A 12745-nucleotide genomic window follows, 5' to 3' on the forward strand; every position below is an offset into this window, starting at 1 on the left:
ACACATAGCTGGAATTAGCTTAGCTCATCATTATCAGTACAACCTTCAAAAAAGTATGTTACATACATAATATGTGTCCATTACAATCTATGCAAAATCGGAATGTACAACAGTACATAAATAAACCATTACCACACAAAACAGTTTTTGATAGTGATTTATTGACACAAGTGGAGCGTGCCGGCAGTCAATCACGTAACCTCTGACTCCCAATCTGATCCATTCAGTGTTGTTGTTTATGTATGTAGCTAGTGGGCTAAGCTGTAGCATTAGCAATGTCTTTCAAAAGGAAACAACTCACAAATGCAGAAATTCTGGAGCTTTTTATAAATTCTGACAACGAGTCTGAAAGTCGGGAATCTGATTCTGACAGTGACAGTGAGGAGCTGCCCCCCAATCTTTTAGCCATTGAGAACCCTGAATCTGAGGACCCCTTGTCCACTGACGAAGTGGACAAAGTCCCTTTGAAGATGCTGGTGGTGATGGAGGCAGACCCACAATGGATGAAGTACAGGAGGTCGGTGGTAGCAGGAAGGCCGCCAGCCATTTCACCCATCCTGGCCCTGCTGTTTGCTTTGATGAGTCCCAGTCTGAAGTGCAAAGCCCCTTGCCATTTCCCTTCAAGCTGTTTCTGACAGAGGACCTGGTGGGAGACAAAGTAGAGGAGAGCAATCACTATGCCTTGGAGCTACAGGAGAAGAGAGAGCCAGGAGTGGGGGGGAAACTCGCTAAATGGGTGACAACCACAATTAGTGAAATGTATACCTTCCTGGTGACAGTCCATGTCATGGGAATAGTAAAGAATAACTCCCTAAGAGAATACTGGAGGACAGATCCTATGTTTGCAACTCCCTTCTTTGCCACCCTCTTTTCCCAAGACCGCTTCCTAGTTCTGCTGCGATGCCTGTAATTTGTCAGCAAGGACACTGCCAACCTAAATGACCCGTTACACAAAATAAGAAATGTTATTACCAGCTTGACATCATTTGATTGGGTCTTTGTGCCATTCAAGGACCTATGCATTGATGAGTCCCTGATGTTATGGAAGGATAGGCTGGCGTTCCATCAATATATTCCCTCCAAAAGGCACAGGTTTGGGGTCAACTTCTTTGTTATGTGCGATGTGAAGACAAGATTTGTCCAGGACATTATAGTCTAAACAGGGTCCACCACTAACATCCAACATTATGATGGGCTTTGGGTGTCCGGGTCTACGGTGATGACTATGCTGGCTCCTCATCTCGGCAAGGGACACACTTTATATGAGGACAATTGGTACAGCAGTCCCACACACTTCCAGCATCTGCTCTCCTGCAGCACAGTGGTCTGTGGCACAGTCAGGTCGAACAGGAAGGGGATGCCGGCATTCGGATGCAGAAAGATGCAGAGAGGGGAGGTGGAGTTCAAGGAGAATGGTCAACAGCTGGCAGTAAAGTGGCATGACAAACGAGATGTCCACGTCTTGCCCACTGTCGATACAGCAACCATGTCGGCCACAGCGAAGGTGGACCACCTGACAGGAGAGAGAAAGATCAAACCAGACTGTGTGCTTGACTATAACTTCAAAATGGGGGCAGCGGATAAGGCCGACATGATAAATATCTATGTGGAATGCGCTTGGAAAACTGCCAAGTGGTACAAGAAGATATTTTCCCATCTGATCGACACTGCTGCCTCAATGGCCACATAGTTCACCTCCAACTAACAGGTGAAATGATTACCGAACAAGGTATGTTTTGTAATTGGACAGTTCACATACAAATCACATACAGTTCCATTATGCAATTATAGTGAAAATATCTCACCCACCTACCCACTCATCATCCTCTCCCTTCCCTCATCCTCCCATTCCCTCTCCCCCATTGGTAAAGTAATTACCTACCAAAAGTACAGAGAACCTAATGCGAGAGCTGCTGGAGGTGCACAACACCCCTCGACGCCCATCCACTGGGGGCCACCCTGCTGCAGACAATCCCCTACGCCTCACTGCGCGGCAAGTCCCTTAAACTGCTGCTCAAGGTGGTCACACACGGAGGCACTGCAAAGTCTGCCTGTCTGGCACCAGGACAAGGAAGCAGAGGAAGTTGACAAAGTACAAGTGTTTAGCTTGTGACACACCTCTATGTGTTTCATCACGCTTTGGGGGGTACCATATGCTCAAGCACTACTGAGCACATCTGCATCAATTACTGACTGACGTGACAGGTGACATGACTGCTGATCTGCCATGATATTATGCCTTTAGAGGTGGGGGTGGAAATGCAGTTGTTGTTCAATCACTGCATGAATATGAAATATGCGTTATGCATAACCCCTAAATTGTCAGTCTTTTCTTGCAGTTTTTTGTCCTGTAGTAAAACAAGTTTTTGTTGTTGTTTTTGTTTAACCACCGCCAATACTTCAAATAAAATAAACAACTATTACATATAGGCCTATGTGTTTTCTTGCTTTGTTTTCATCCAGTAAAACTGTTAAGGAGTGTACGCTAGCATACAAAAGCTGGCCTCAATCTTCAGCTCGAAAGACGTCCAGTTCCACTTGTGATATTAGCAAATAATGTTCAATATTGTTTGTGTATGTTGTTTCTGAAAGTACAGAATAAAGAGGAATTATTAGTAATTATAATACAATATCAGGATATAGCAATACAACAATATTACAAAGAATTAACATAATAACACTGCTATAAAAAATAATATATTGTATTAAAAAACAACAAATATGAGTTCTATAATAGGAAGAAACAGTAAATGTTGAGCTCCACAAGGGGGCAGAGCAGGGCAGAATTACGCTAAACAGTCCAAATGAAAACAAGCCATGGTCATAAGGCCAGGGTAGCTTCAAAAGACAACACAAGCTAATACTTCTCTGATGCAATTAACATTGTTTTACAGAGCTAATAGAAGATTGTAGCTAGCTACATAAGCACGATTGAGTATAACACCATGAAGGTTATGAAATGTGTAACTTTACCTGGCGAGTGTCCGCGGTTATGAGGAATATAAACAATTGTATTATGCTCCATGCATACAGTGAGCTACAGTAGAAACGTCAAAACACGACATACAGAAACTATTATAACATAACAAGGCACTTACTTTGATAGAAACGCACACATGTCAAAAGTTATTATCATGTAGTAATGAAAACAACAGTGAAGGCGAAGCAGGCACCAGCCAGATAATGTGAAGAAGTTTGTGCAGGTCCTGTTCTGACTGGAGATGCGCAAATATCTGCATATTTGATCTGGGGAACAATAGGGAAGTGCTTGGGAAGTTTGTCCGGCTCAGTAATGCCTTAAAAAATGTATTGTCCGCAAAAGTGAAATGTCCTACACCTCAATTCAAACTGTTGTTAGAAATTAAAACTTGTTCGAAAAACATTTGAAATTGACAAGTTGAAACAGCCTATAAATAAAAGCAGGCAGCGTGCCTTAGTTTGAGGGCAGCGTGAATTAACTGTCCTGTTGCGTAACAATCACATTTTGGAACAGTAAGCGCGTTCTGACATCACGTGCGTAAAAAACACTGGGACGACCATTAGAGATATTTGGAGCTCATGTGAAAAGTTGAATAGATAAGAGGATGGAATGTGTATGTTTATGCTTTTCTAATAACCAATTTCTGTGTTATGCAAGTGACTGATTGAATGCCTGGAAGAAATCCTCACTGTAGTATCTGCAATTTGGCAGTATGCCCAGACCCTTGTTTTGAGAACGAAATCTCAATTTCATGGTCTCAGCTTGGAGAGAAGAAGCCTCGTGAGATTTTGGTCTTACACATGCATGAACGAGTATTGGTCGGTCACATGAATGATAGCAAACATTAATCATAAATGAATTATGAATAATGAATAAGCTAAATCATGTAAATATTACTTTCTGTGTAAGTATATAAGAGAACTAACGGGACTGCTGCGAGAAAGCTCCTGACAGACGTTCACTATGGTGCATCAAGTTTGTTGGAACCTCTCCAGTTAACTGATAATAAACAATGATTCATTTAAGATTGACTTCGGGTGTCCCTGTGTAACAATTTCCACAACAACATTAATGAGCGAGCTAGGACGGAAGTAGTCAATATAATTATTTATTCAGCACTTTTGAAATGTACAGCGACAGAATTCAGAACATGGGCCGTTCTTACAGTGCTCTCCCTGTACACCAAGTCAGAACTGTAGGATAAATAAAGCAGGGTATATAAGCAGACTTTCTTAGCTACTTTCTTAGCTACAGTATACATATCTCTGTAACGACCGTCGCAATGAGGGGACCATGGTGCAGCGTGGTAAGTGTTCATCCTGATATTTATTTTTACTCAGAACACTAAAAACAAAATAATAAACAATGGAAAAGAAAGCGCACAGTTCTGTCAGGTAAAACACAAAACAGAAAACAACTACCCACAAAACACAGGTGGGAAAGGCTGCCTAAGTATGTTTCCCAATCAGAGACAACGATAGACAGCTGCCTCTGATTGGAAACCATACCTGGCCAAAACATAGAAATAAAATACATAGAATGTCCACCCCATATCACACCCTGTGTCACAGGGGTCGTGGAATGGAGACCAAGACGCAGCGTGGATAGTGCTCATTCTTAATTCTTTAATGAAAAACTGACCAACAACAGTCCCATCAGGTACTACGACTAAAAAGGAAAACAACTACCCACAAACCCCACAGGAAAACAGGCTGCCTAAGTATGGCTTCCAATAAGAGACAACAAAAGACACCTGCCTCTGATTGGAAACCATACCCGGCCCAACATGGAAAAACAACACATAGAAATCTAAAACACTCCCACATAGAAACAGAAAACCCCAAAAACAACCCCAGGTAAAGAGGCAAATGACCTCTTTACCTGGTCAGGACGTGACACCTTGACCTAACTGAACAGAGAAAAACGTCTCTCTCAGGTCAGGGCGTGACAGTACCACCCCCCCCCTCAAAGGTGCGGACTCCCGGCCGCAAACCTGAACCTATAGGGGAGGTTCCGGGTGGGCATCTATACTTGGCGGCGGCTCTGGTTCGGGGCGTAGCCCCCACACCGCCCGCTGATCCCCCCGCTTCTGTGTCGCCAGAGGAACCAGACCGTGGATCATCGCCGGAGGCTCTGAACTGCCGACCGCCGCTGAAGACTCTGGGCCGCAGGCCGCCGCTGAAGACTCTGGGCCGCAGGCCGCCGCTGAAGACTCTGGGCCGCAGGCCGCCGCTGAAGACTCTGGGCCGCAGACCGCCGCTTAAGACTCTGGGCTGCAGGCCGCCGCTGACTAGTCTGGGCTGCAGGACGCCGCTGAAGACTCTGGACTGCAGACCGCCTCTGAAGACTCCGGGCTGCAGACCGCCGCTGAAGACTCCGGGCTGCAGACCGCTGCTGACGACTCCAGGCTGCAGGCCGTCTCAGGAGGCTCCGGACTGGGGAGCGTCGCTGGAGGCTCCGGACTGGGGAGCGTCGCTGGAGGCTCCGGACTGGGGAGCGTCGCTGGAGGCTCCGGACTGGGGAGCGTCGCTGGAGGCTCCGGACTGGGGAGCGTCGCTGGAGGCTCCGGACTGGGGAGCGTCACTGGAGGCGCCGGACTTGGGAGCGTCGCTGGAGGCGCCGGACTGGGGAGCGTCGCTGGAGGCGCCGGACTGGGGAGCATCGCTGGAGGCTCCGGACTGGAGAGCGTTGCTGTAGGTTCCGGACTGGGGACCATCGCTGCAGGCTCCATGCCATCGATTATCCCTACAGGCTCTGGGCCATGGATTATCACTGGAGGCTTTGTGCCATGGATCATCCCTACTGGCTCCGGGCCATGGATCATCTCTACAGGCTTCTTGCCATGGATTATCCCTACAGGCTCCGGGCCATGGATCATCACTGGAGGCTTCTCTCGTGGAGCTGGAACGGGTCTCACCGGACTGAGGAGACGTACTGACAGCCTGGTACGTGGAGCAGGCACAGGGCGTACCAGGCTGAATAGACTCACTGGAGGGAGAGTGTGAGGAGCAGGCACAGGACGTACTGGGCTGTGGAGGCGCACTACAGGGAGAGTGCGAGAAGCACGGGGAGTTGGCTCAGGTCTCAACCCTGACTCCGCCAATCTCCCCATGTGCCCCCCCCCAAAAAACCTTTTGGGGGTTGCCTCTCATGCTTCCTTCCTTGCCTCCCCGGCAGGCTTCTATATTTATCCACTACTTGCCCCCAAATCCAGTCTATTCTCTCCTCCCACTCTTCCAGAGACCAGGAATCCATCTCCTCCCGGGCACGCTGCTTGATCCAGTTGTGGTGGATAGTTCTGTAATGACCGTCGCAATGAGGGGACCAAGGTGCAGCGTGGTAAGTGTTCATCTTGATATTTATTTTTCTTCTGAACACTAAAAACAAAATAAACAATGGAAACGAAAGAGCACAGTTCTGTCAGGTAAAACAGAAAACAACTACCCACAAAACACAGGTGGGAAAAGGCTGCCTAAGTATGGTTCCCAATCAGAGAGAACGATAGACAGCTGCATCTGATTGGAAACCATAACTGGGCAAAACATAGGTCAGGGTGTGATATGGGGTGGGCATGTATTTTATTTCTAACTAAACAGAGAAAAATGTCTCTCTCAGGTCAGGGCGTGACAATCTCCCTGGCATATTACATCATTTATGCAGCAGCACACAAGTCCTTTTTAGACTCACCTTGGTGGCATGGCGGTCCTTCGTGGGCAAATATTGTCATCAAACTTTGTCATCAAAGTCTGATATTCTCTGGATTTATGTTGCTTTCAAGACAACTGGGAACTCGGAAAAAACCTACATTTAATGATTTTCAGGTCGGATCTCTAGAAAGAGGCCCGAGTTCCCAACTTGGAATTCCAAGTTTGATGACCGTTCAAAACATATTTTGCCAGTCGAAGCTCGTTTTTTCCCCCGAGTTCCCAGTTGTCTTGAACTCACTGAAGTCTGAGGTTTCTGAGTTTCCAGTTGTTTTGAATACAGCAGAAGTCATGCTGGATTGACAGCATGGCAAATGTTGAATGTTTATCATACTAAGCTTGGAAAAGAGACTTCTTCAGGATCAGTGGGTCCCCTGCGGGACAGTTGAGATAACATATGCTAATCACATTAGCCTGAGGTTGTAAGTAACAAGAACATTTCCCAGGACATAGACATATCTGATATTGTCAGAAAGCTTAAATGTGTGTTAATCTAACTGCACTGTCCAATTTACAGTCACTATTACAGTGAAAGAATACCATGCTATTGTTTGAGGAGAGTGCACAGTTTTGAACATGAAAAGTTATTAAAACCTGTTGCGGCTAGGGGGCAGTATTTTCACGGCCGGATGAAAAACGTACCTAATTTGAACAGGTTACTACTCTGGCCCAGAAACTAGAATATGCATATTATTAGTATATTTAGATAGAAAACACTGAAGTTTCTAAAACTGTTTGAATGGTGTCTGTAAGTATAACAGAACTCATATGGCAGGCAAAAACCTGAGAAAAATCCAAGCAGGAAATTAAAATCTTGTGGATGTACTATTTTCAAGTCATTGCCAATGGAACACACAGTGACAAAGGATTCATTTTGCACTTCCGAAGACTTCCACTAGATATCAACAGTCTTTATAAAGTTGTTGGGGGCGTCTATGATGAACAGAGACCGAATGAGAAGGCTGGGAAGTTGGTAACCCAGGGAATGACATCACTTCATTGGCGCGCATTCATGGGGGAGGAACCTCTGTTCCGAAATGTTTTTCAAGACACAGGAATGGTCCGGTTGAAATGTTACTGAAGTTTCACGTTAAAATGGCCCTAAAGATTGATGCTATACAACGTTTGACATGTTTGAACGAACGTAAATAGATTTTGTTTTTGACTTTTCGTCGTGACATTTTCCTTGCGCGTCCTACATTTTGAGTAGCTTACAGAACGCGCTAACAACATCGAGTTATTTGGACATAAATTATGAACTTTATCGAACAAAACAACATTTGTTGTGGACCTGGGATGCCTGGAAGTGCCTTCTGATGAAGATTATTAAAGATAAGTGAATATTTCTAATGTTATTTATGCATTTAGATGACTCCACAATGGCGGCTATCTGTATTGCCTAGTGTATTTTTATGAGCACAGTACTCAGATTATTGCAAAGTGTGCTTTCCCAGTAAAGTTATTTTGAAATCTGTCAATGCGGTTGCATTCAGGAGATGTTTATCTATAATTCTTTGAATAACAGTTTAATATTTTATCAACGTTTATAATGAGTATTTTTGTAAATTCACCGGCAGTTTTGGGGGATACATTTTCTGAACGTCACGCGCCGATGTAAAATGCTGTTTTTAGATATAAATATGAACTCGATGTATTGTCTAACATAATGTCCTAGGAGTGTCATCTGATGAAGATTGTCAAAGGTTAGTGCATAATTTTTGCTGTTTTTCTGCTTTTGGTAACGCCTGTCCTTGTAATGAAAATGGCTGTGTAACTTTTTGTCTATGTACTCTCCTAACATAATCTAACTTTATGCTTTCGCCGTAAAGCCTCTTTGAAATCGGACAATGTGGTTGGATTAAGGAGATGTTTATTTCAAATGGTGTAAAATAGTTGATTGTTTGAGAAATTGAAATTATTCGATTTTTGCTGTTTTGAATTTCGCGCCATGTATCTCGTCAAGCAATCCCGTTACCGGGATAAGAACGGGAAGGGGTGTCCCCAACAGGGTTATTAATAAACAAATGAGGCACATTTGGGCAGCCTTGATACAACATTTTGAACAGAAATGCAATGATTCATTGGATCAATCTAAAACGTTTTACGTACACTGCTGCCATCTAGTGGCCAAAATCTAAATTGCAGCTGGGCTGGAATAATACATTTTGGCCTTTCTCTTGCATTTCAAAGATGGTACAAAAAAAGTTTTTTTTCTTCTTTCTATTATCTTTTTCCAGATCTATTGTGTTATATTCTCCTACATTCCTTTCACATTTACACAAACTTCAAAGTGTTTCCCTTTCAAATGGTACCAATAATATGCATATCCTTGCTTCAGGGCCTGAGCTACAGGCAGTTCAATTTGGGTATTTTTTGTGAAAATTGAAAAAAAGGGTCTGATCCTGGATCGGTGTCCCTATACCGGGACGGTTGAGCTAACGTGCGCAAATGTGATTAGCATGACAGTTATTTGCCATCGTTATGAGACTGTAGAAAGATACAGTACCTTCATCAGCAAAAATGGAAGTTTTCGGATTTTCGAGGAGTTTGTATTTCGCGCCACGCCCATCATTGGATATTGGAGCAGGTGTTCCACTAGCGGAACGTCTAGATGTAAGAGTTAAACATATTTGACGTGTGTATGCTTTACTGTTTTTACTGGCTTCCCACACGTGAACATAGAGAACGTTATGCTCTTGAAATTGTGCCCCTTTTTCCTTCAAACCTCTCTAGGCTAGGGGGCGGTATTTTCACGTCCGGATGAAAAGCGTGCCCAAAGTAAACTGCCTGCTACTCAGGCCCAGAAGCTAGGATATGCATATTATTAGATTTGGATAGAAAACACTCTGAAGTTTCTAAAACAGTTTGAATGATGTCTGTGAGTATAACAGAACTTATTTGGCAGGCGAAACCCCGAGGACAAACCAACCAGGATTTTTATTTTTTGATGTCACTCTTTTCAATGGGTTTCTATGGAGATCTAGATTTCTAAGGCACTTGCTTGCAGTTCCTATCGCTTCCACTGGATGTCATCAGTCTTTAGAAATTGGTTGATGTTTTTCCTTTGTTTAATGAAGAAGTATTGCTGTTCAGAACGAGGGTCGAGTGTTTGTTAGAGGCGCATGACCTGAAAGCATGCTCCACTTTGTTTTCGTCCGGTATTGAACGCAGTTTATCCCGTCTTAAATTTTATTGATTATTTACATTAAAAAATACCTAAAGTTGTATTAGGAAAGTTGTTTGAAATGTTTGGACAAAGATTACAGGTAATTTATGAGATATTTTGTAGTCATGTTGCGTGAGTTGGAACCAGTGTTTTTCTAGATCAAAGGCGCCAAATAAATTGACATTTTGTAGATATAACGACAGAATTTATCGAACAAAAGGACCATTTGTGATGTTCATGGGACATATTGGAGTGCCAACAAAAGAAGATCTTCAAAGGCATGAATTATGTCGTTATTTCTGAGTTTTGTGTCGCGCCTGGCGGGATGAAATATGATTGTCTGTGTTTGTTTGATGGGGTGCTATCCTCAGATAATAGTATGGTTTGCTTTCGCCGTAAAGCATTTTTGAAATCTGACACAGTGGCTGGATTAACAAGAAGTTTCTTTCATCAATGTTTATGATGAGTATTTCTGTAATTTGATTTGGCTCTCTGCAATTTCACCGGATGTTATTTGAGACAATGCATTACTGAACATAACGCACCAATTTAAACTGAGGTTTTTGGACATAAAGAGGGACTTTATTGAACAAAATGAACATTTGTGTAACATGGAGTCCTGGGAGTGCCACCAGATGAAGATCATCAAAGGTTAGTGATTAATTTAATCACTATTTCTGACTTTTGTGAGCCTTCTCCTTGGCTGGAAAATGTCTATATGGTTTTTGTGGCTAGGCGCTGTCCTAACATAATCGCATGGTGTGCTTTCGCCGTAAAGCCTTTTTGAAATCGGACACTGTGGTTGGATTAGCGTCCCACAAATCCCAGAGAGGGTTTAAGAGATCCTTTTTCCACCAAAGATTATGTAAGTGCTGATAGAGCATGCTTGCTTTAATATTTTGACACTTGTTCTGTGGACTGAAAGGGGCATCAAACAGTCATAGAATCAAGTCTACAAATAATAATAATAATTTGACTTGTTGGTCATCTTTTACCACATCTAAGGAACACTTCTATGATACTGACACAGGCAAAGGATTTCTGAATTATCGCGTGAAGACGGTATCAATGAAGACCTCACTTCGACCCATCAAGAAGAGTATTTCACCCAATCTGGAGGCCCAACCCATAGGAGGAAGACTGACCTGGATCACCAGCTTGTTGGTGATGCTTGCAAGAAGGCCATATAATTCCTTGTCCACTCTACTGATGAAAAACAAATCTATCAGAAGATGAAGGAAGTGTTCCAGTATCACCAGGAGCTAGTTTATAGTCCAGACAGAAGCACAGATGTCCTCACAGTCTTTCCCAGGTTTCTGGGCATCAAAGGATTGGTGAGTGATGAAATATGTCTTGGAATCAGAACTACAGGCTATTTGTCTGATTGAGAACATGATTTTGTTTGGTCATGAAGTTGAGTTGATCCACTTTGTTTTAGGTAAATCAGGATGTTCGACGATGAAACATCCTCTAAGCTCCTTGAAAAGTGGGACACTATATTGAAGCCTAAAGTTATCAAACTATCAAAATCCCTGACTATGACCACCAATTTGCGTCACCTCCAGAAGTCTGCAGAAAAACAGTAAATGGATTATCTCATTGGTAGTGCAATGTTTCAAACTCAGCGATATTGTTTTATGTGATTTGGGGTGTTTGCCTTTCCTTGCCTTCAGACTGGGACAATGATATGTCCTCCCTGCTGCTGCTGCTTCATCTCCTCCCACCACCAGCAGGAGGGAGGAGAACCTGGTTGCATCACTGCCTGGTACGGCAATTGCTCGGCCTCTGACCGCAAGGTACTACAGAGGGTAGTGCGTACGGCCCAGTACATCATTGGGGCTAAGCTGCCTGCCATCCAGGACAGCTACACCAGGTGGTGTCAGAGAAAGGCCCTAAAAATTGTCAAAGACCCCAGCCACCCCAGTCATAGACTGTTCACTCTACTACCGCATGGCAAGCGGTACCGGAGTGCCAAGTCTAGGACAAAAAGGCTTCTCAACAGTTTTTACCCCCAAGCCATAAGACTCCTGAACCGGTAATCAAATGGCTACCCGGACTATTTGCATTGTGTGCCCCCCCAACCCCTCTTTTTACGCTGCTGCTACTCTCTGTTTATCATATATGCATAGTCACTTTAACTATACATTCATGTACATACTACCTCAATTGGGCCGACCAACCAGTGCTGCCGCACATTGGCTAACTGGGCTATCTGCATTGTGTTCCACCCACCACCCGCCAACCCCTCTGTTGCGCTACTGCTACTCTCTGTTCATCATATATGCATAGTCACTTTAACCATATCTACATGTACATACTACCTCAATCAGACTGACTAACCGGTGTCTGTATGTAGCCTCGCTACTATATATAGCCTGTAATCTTACTGTTGTTTTATTTCTTTACCTACCTATTGTTCACCTATTACCTTTTTTGCACTATTGGTTAGAGCCTGTAAGTAAACATTTCACTGTAAGGTCTACACCTGTTGTATTCGGCGCACGTGACAAATAAACTTTGATTTGATTTGAAGATGAGCACAAGTAATGCTGTGGGCAGACAAGTGCACTTTCATAATGTAAGATGATACAGTAATTGTTATGTAATTTCTTTTTTTTGGGTTATCTCATTGTCTTAAAACCTGTTTGGGATAGGGGGCAGTATTTTCACGTCCGGATAAAAAACGTACCCGATTTAATCTGGTTACCACTCCTACCCAGTAACTAGAATATGCATATACTTATTACATATGGATAGAAAACACCCTAAAGTTTCTAAAACTGTTTGAATGGTGTCTGTGAGTATAACAGAACTCATTTGGCAGGCAAAAATCTGAGAAGGTTTCATGCAGGAAGTGGCCTGTCTGACAAGGTGTTGTTGTTCTTGCTTCTGTTT

General features: G+C 43.5%; 1 pseudogene; it reads left to right on the forward strand.

Annotated features, from left to right (window-relative positions):
- Positions 1-1901: 1901 nt before the first annotated feature.
- LOC145858898 (uncharacterized) lies at positions 1902-12437 on the forward strand (annotated as a pseudogene).
- The last annotated feature ends 308 nt before the right edge of the window (positions 12438-12745 follow it).

This window comes from Salmo salar, chromosome 11 (genome assembly GCF_965601325.2).
Source record: "Salmo salar chromosome 11, fSalSal1, whole genome shotgun sequence".
In the NCBI taxonomy this organism is placed as follows: Eukaryota; Metazoa; Chordata; class Actinopteri; order Salmoniformes; family Salmonidae; genus Salmo; species Salmo salar.